Source organism: Orbicella faveolata, unplaced genomic scaffold, assembly GCF_042242905.1.
Source record: "Orbicella faveolata isolate gen_17 unplaced genomic scaffold, um_ofav_v1 contig_50, whole genome shotgun sequence".
NCBI classification, from domain to species: domain Eukaryota; kingdom Metazoa; phylum Cnidaria; class Anthozoa; order Scleractinia; family Merulinidae; genus Orbicella; species Orbicella faveolata.
In genome coordinates, this window is record NW_028301581.1 from 1931223 (window position 1) to 1938179 (window position 6957).

The 6957-nt window shown below is 36.7% G+C and overlaps 1 pseudogene; it reads right to left on the bottom strand.

Annotated features, from left to right (window-relative positions):
- Positions 1-5166: 5166 nt before the first annotated feature.
- Positions 5167-6489, bottom strand: LOC149095561 (uncharacterized; annotated as a pseudogene).
- Between the last annotated feature and the right edge of the window lie 468 nt (positions 6490-6957).

Genomic DNA, 6957 nt, shown 5'->3' on the forward strand with positions numbered 1-6957 from the left:
GCAACTCGTTTGTTTACTCGCGGGTGTCGATCGAGAAAACAAAATAAAAATTGAAATCTAGATTTTGGAAGCGCTCTTTTTGGAATTAGTCGCGTTAGACTCTTTAACTTATTTTTAGTCTCCTGTCCAACTTTTCAGTCAAATCTTGCCCTTTTTACTGAGCTGTTCAGGGAGTTTTATAGCGATGTTTAATTACTTTATTCCTACAATCTCCGACAAAAGTCTTGGCACACCTTCCCACTTTTGCAATATCTGTCAGGGCAATTTATCAGTTCGCCCCGTTCCGCCCAAATCAATTTTGTTAATCGTGATGAAGTGGTCATTGCCCGCTTACAACATTGTCGGGGGGGAAGGGGGTTCCCCCTTCTAATGATGTGATTAGGTATTGTCCCCAAAATACCTTGTCAACGCATTTTCGTGCTGTCTGATCCAGGTGTGCCAAGGACTTTTGTTGAGGATTGTCGTTCACACTTCGACCCAAATAAAGAAAAGATTCCTTACAATAGCAGCGGCACCTCGTTAAGATATGTTTGTACCAAAAGAGCACGTTCACTTAATGAGATGGATGGCTTCAACTGGAACTCCCTCCCACGAAGCTGGGAGTTTGCATACCTATTTCTTGTAACACTTTAGTCGTACAGAATTTTCAACAACAACTTTTATTAGAGATCCTGGCACTTTTCCTTGATTTTAATTTGTAAACTTATGCTTGATAATTGTTATATTGAAAGTGCTGATTTATTTGGATCATACACCCTATGCTTGATAGTGGAAATTCAGAAATGAAAAGATTTTTCACTAAGTAAATTCTGCGAATTCTTGGTAGTAGAACACAGCGCATGTACTGACATCAGCGTTGATTTCCGAATTTGACGTATTAGACAGCTGATTGACAGCACGGGTGTGATCCAGATAAACGAGCGCGGGCCAAACCTACGCATCAGAGTTGTAGTAATTGCTGTAATCAGGCAAGAGTGGCAGTAGGGGAACGTTGTCAGTATTGTAATGAAGTCATCAATAGTGGAAATAAAAAGAGAAGTAACCAAACAAAGAGTATTGAGGTGATCGGCTAATTTCCCCAAGGGTCCCTTTAATCACGCTGCGCGTAGCCCGGTCTCGGCGACTTTCTGGTCATAGTCACTAAGTGAGTTAATATTTCGGCCAGACTGCTTATAAGTAAGCGTTCAAAAATTTTTCTTCTGGACATTTCACTGAAAACCAAAGTCTTCTCCAATTAGTTTAGAGTCCCTAGGGCTGGGAAATATCGCCCAAGTTCCTGGAAATCCACCCAAAGTTGGTCAAAATCGCGCGGCGCGTAGCCAGGTATTTGCGACTTACTAGTCATAGTCACTAAGTGAATTAACATTTCGTCAACTGAAACCGCGCTGCGCCTAGCCCAGTCTCGGCGACTTTCTAGTTATAGTCACTAAGTGAGTTAATATTTCGGCCAGACTGCTCATAAGTAAGCGTTCAAAAATTTTTCTTTTGGCCATTTCACTGAAAACCAAAGTCTTCTCGAATTAGTTTAGAGTCCCTACGACTGGAAAATATCGCCCAAGTTCCTGGAAATCCACCCAAAGTTGGTCAAAATCTCGCTGCAGCGTAGCCCGGTCTCGGCGACTTTCTAGTCATAGTCACTAAGTGACTTAATATCTCAGCCAGACTGCTCATAAGTAAGCGTTGAAAAATTTTTCTTCTGGCCATTTCACTGAAAACCAAAGTCTTCTCCAATTAGCTTAGAGACCTTAGGGCTGGGAAATTCCTGGAAATCGACCCAAAGTTGGTCAAAATTACGCTGTGCCTAGCCCGGTCTCGGCAACTTTCTAGTGATAGTCACTAAGTGAGTTAATATTTCGGCCAGACTGCTCATAAGTAAGTTTTCAAAACGTTTTTCTTCTGGCGATTTTTTTGAAAACCGAAAGTAGTATAGTAAGTGGCGGTACTAGGACATTATGCAAAAAACGGCATACCCACTCCCCTAGAAACCCAAAAAATACCCTCGCCGGGCCTCAACTCGAAAAATGCATTTTCAGGCCTCTTAGGGTATGTTTTGTCCTAAGCCCTCTCATTGGCAAATTTCATGTCTCCCAACCCTCTAGAAATCAAAAAAATCCTTCTACTAGAAACTCTTCGCGAAGTCGGGTCATGACCAAAAAGTACTCTTGCCACCCCTCTGGAAATCAAAAAACTCCTTTAGCCAGAAACAGCATAAATTAGGCTATCTCAGGCCTCTGCAAATCAAAAACTTATTCACCAAGTGGCAAAACAGAGCTTTTGAATTTTATATAAAAGAGAAACGTTATTGATATATTGGTAGTATGAGTATGAAAAATGAAATTGAAATATATAAGGTTCATCCTTTGTGTAATAAATATGCCGCGTCGAATCTTGGCAAGGTTATTAATACCAGAACAATGAAAATAGTTGGGTGCAGCTTAAATCATTGTGGATATAATCGTTGTTCTGTCAGCGGGCTGGGATTCAAACAAAACTCAATGCTAGCTCACAGATTTATATGGGAATGTCTCAACGGTTCAATTCCGAGTGATAAAGTCATTGATCATATTAATGATGTGAAAACTGATAATAGACTGTGTAATTTACAATTATTATCACAAAGTGAGAATAGTAAGAAAGCAGCAAAAAATCGAGATTATTCTTTTGTGAAGTATAATCATTTGAATAAGAAAAAAGTCAAATCAATAAACCGCTCCGATGGGACGATTATGATTTTCAAAAGTTTATCCAGTGCTGGAAAAAAGCTTCATGCTAGTGCTGGTTCAGTGAAAATGACTTGCGATAAAAAATATGGCTATAAATATGCCTTTTCAAAGTTAGACGGCTCCAAGTATTCATTTGAATATATGGCTTTATATAAAATATACATATAGCCAGAAACAATAATATTTTTGGCTATCATAATAGCAAAAGCAGATATGGCAAAAATAACACATCTGATAGACGATCTATCTGTATATATAGGCTATACTATTTTCACCACAACCGAGTAATGTCGCTAATATACATTACTCGATGAACGTTTATATTTTCAGCACATCCTTTAGTGGTACCCAACTGTTGAAATCATCACTGTATCTCTTCCACTTTACTAACGCTTGCTTCTTCTTATGATTTCTCCTTATGATTTTTTCAATTCTGAATATATCCTGTTTGGCTTTTAACAGCTCAGGGTCATAAAAACTGCCTGTTATCTCTTCACCGTGGAGATCTTTTAATTTGTAAGTGACTGGATTCGCATATTGGATCTTATCAATTGTAAATACTTCCTCAGTCCAATTAGGGGTATATCCTTTGTCGAATACTTTTCTCTTGCCTTTGCTTATTCTAACCTTATCACCGATTTTAAACTTCGGTTTTGATGATGGTTCTGTATTACTATTCAGATTAAAGTATACAATTCCTTCATTTTTTCCTGACTAGCTTCAACAGGTGTCATTTTTATTGAACCATGTTTGGTGTTATTATACTGTTCTAATATTTTGGGTAGAATATCCAAATACTGATTACTGTATTACCCCAAATAGTAAACTGCTTCCACATTTTGGTTTTTATTGTTTTATTCCATCTTTCACAATGATTTTTCTTCATTTACCGTGGAATACAGTGTTATGTTATTCTTATCCAACAAGTCCTTCAAATGCTTGTTATAATAATCTTTACCCTCATCAGTCCATAAGTACTCAGGTTTTCTTCCCTCTCTGATAATGGATTTGAATGCTTCAGTTACAGATTCACCTTTTTTATCCTTCAACGGTACAATCCAACCGTATTTACTAAACGCATCTAAAACCATCAGAAGATATCTGTAGCCCTTGTTCCACTTGCTGAGCTGCTGCATTTCAACTAAATCAGAACACCATATTTCATCAATATGATTGACTGTTACACGCCGTCGAGTAAAGTTACGTTTTACTGGTTTGTGTAATTCATCAGCTAATTTTTCTTGCCAGTTCACTTCACTCGACGGATTCTTCCGTTTTTTGATACCCCAAGACCCAGTTTCTGTTTTTTATCGATCAATCAAGAATCGTGCTGTTGATCCCCTCTTTGGCATTTCACCATATGGTATTTCATCCAGTGATGAAACCATTTGCCAATCACAATCACCTTTGTTTTTTTTCTCCCATATCATAACAAATATCGTGATCAGCAGCTGTCTCATCCACCTTATTACACGGTTGTACGTACCATTTGAGAACTCACCGGTGCATGGGTTGTATTCTAATTGCTTATTCAATGGATTATATGGTCCCATTTATTTGTACTTTCCTGGTGTCCATCCAGCCTTTGGTTTTGGTATTTTGCCAATCGCTTTTTGGATATCAATTGCACCTCCTTTGTACATGTCAGCATCAAGATCCATTCTGTCAGTTTTACATTTGTAATTTGGTCTCACTTTGGTTGATAATTAATTAATTGCTTCAGATCCAACTTTTTGAATAACAGGAGTTGCTTTCTTAATTCCCCAATCAATCGCTTTCTTTTGCAATTTTGGATTTCTTATAAATTCCTAGTCCGGAACCTATTTGTTTATTGGAGAGTTTCAGAAGAACATGCGGATCACCTCTTGCTAATACTCTTGCCAAATCTCTAGCTTGTTTTCTGGTTAATAGATGGTGACAAGTATTCACAAGATCACTAATACTATTATTTGGTATCATAAAAACACCACCTGTTTGGCCTCTTCCCGTTATTTTCTTCACAAGTTGGAAAGCACCTTCTGAAGCTAATCCGGCCAATGCAGATAATGCAAGGTTTTCTTTGCTATGGTAGGTGCAAAAGTACGACCTAAACTTAATATGCTTGTCAACAGACTACCTCGAACCTCGTTTCTGATATTAGTCTTAGCCAGTTTGATGTCCAATCCTTTATTCAGCTGTTTATTCTTGTGCAATCGTTTCGGCACATTTTGTGCAACGTACAAAACGTTATTTCCAGTTAGTGCATCTTTTGAAAGCCTGAGAACAATGGTTTCACGCTTATGAAATGCACTAGCAAGATTCTTTTTCTGATTTGGTGATAATTTCACCCTTATTTCAAATAATTGCGTCATATATTATATAGATTATATAAAATATGTATTTTGAAAAACATCCTCGTATTGAGGAATAACTAACTAACTTCTATATTTGCTATTCTATTTATTTACACAATAACTAACTCATTACCAATTTTGTTAATCACAACCAGCATCTCTTCGTAAAAGACAATTGCGTCAACATTGAATGCAGCTGCTGGAGCAGCATTTATTTTGTATCTGAAAATTAACTGTTTGGGATCCCTTGTAACTTTTTCTGTTTGGTTTGTTAAATCAAAATATATCATACCATAAAGACCATTAAAATTTGCAAGATTCAGTTGTGTACCATTATTAAAATCATTTCTTCTTGCAGCATAAGACAAATCGTTAAAAATTCTCACCTTAGTTTCTGTATCATACTCAGTTCTGGATAAAATATTCCACTTCCATATTCTAATGTACATGTCGTCAGATAACTATTAGCATCAGCGGCATTCAATTTATAAGTATCAAATAAGTAAGGATTTTCTGCCACGACATTTGTTTTATTTCTTTGGAGATATACAAATATATGTTTAACATAATCCACACTTGCTGAAATCTGATCAAAACCACTTGCTTGTGCTGGAGCGGACATTTGATAGACGATCTCAGATAGGACCATTTAGTTTCTTTCAAAAATGAGCTGACAAAATTGTCATATAGACTATCTTTTGGAATTAATTTGGGCACCCATAATAGAAAACGATTAATGCCGACTCTTCCATCATCGGCAGCATCTGCTTTTTGAATTAGCTCATCATCATTCTGAAGTGTTATATTGAATTGTGATTGCATTGGTATAAGCATCTTATCTTCTAACACTTCGAAGAATGAATATCTATTGACAGGAATAATAACATTGACATCAGCATTTCCCACTGTTAACCTTCGTCTTGCTTCAAATCCTGCATTCTGATTAGCATTAGCAATCTGATGGCTAGTATCCAAATACCAAAGACCGTTTTTTGCAACTGATCTGCTGAAATCATCAGAATACTCCAATAGATTCTTAACAAAATTGACCTTGTGGAGATTATCTGTATCATATACGATTTTACCAGCAGATTTGATCATCAGATGATTGATGAAAGAGTGTGAGCCATTGATGACCGTAATTCTATCACCTCCACCATAAGCTGTTCCATCAGCGAGTTTTGGTACTTGAAACTGAATTTTTAAAATAAGCATTATACCAATCGTAAAACGCTGATCTGTCATTGATTGTAAATTTGTATCCATTTTTATCTTGGTGTTCACCATTAGCTGGTGCTCTGATTGCATCATCTGACTGGTATCTTACAAACTCATTTCGTTGTAACATTTCACTTGATCTAAAAGCCATTATACTATTAGTTTAGATAAAAATTCGTGTTTTATAATATTTGACCAAGTATTGGAATTGAGTTGAATGGACTGTTTTTTCCGAGCAGTAGTCCCTTTCCTTTCCTTTTCCTTACACCTTCTCCTGATATTAAACGATTCAATATTATATCTCTACTTTCTTCTTTTATCGTTGGAAGTGTTGGTGTTTTTTGTTTCACACCTCTTAGTCGTTTCATCATCAGATCACCTGATTTCTCTGCTGCTTTTTTTACCCAAACGCTCACCAGCGTGTTCTACTCCAGATTTTATTGCTTTTTTCGCGATTGGTTTGGCAACATTTTGGAATACAGATGATGCTATACTTCTTATCGGTTTGAATATATTGTCAACAATCAAACCGTTTCGTTTGTGTTTTTACACAAATTTACCCATTTGAGGATGGTAAAATCTTTTGAATTCATACGATTTCATATAAATAAATTCGACAATTCTTTTCAACAGTAAGCTAAAAGCTGTATCTACGCCATTAAGATTTATCTGTCGTCTTTTGC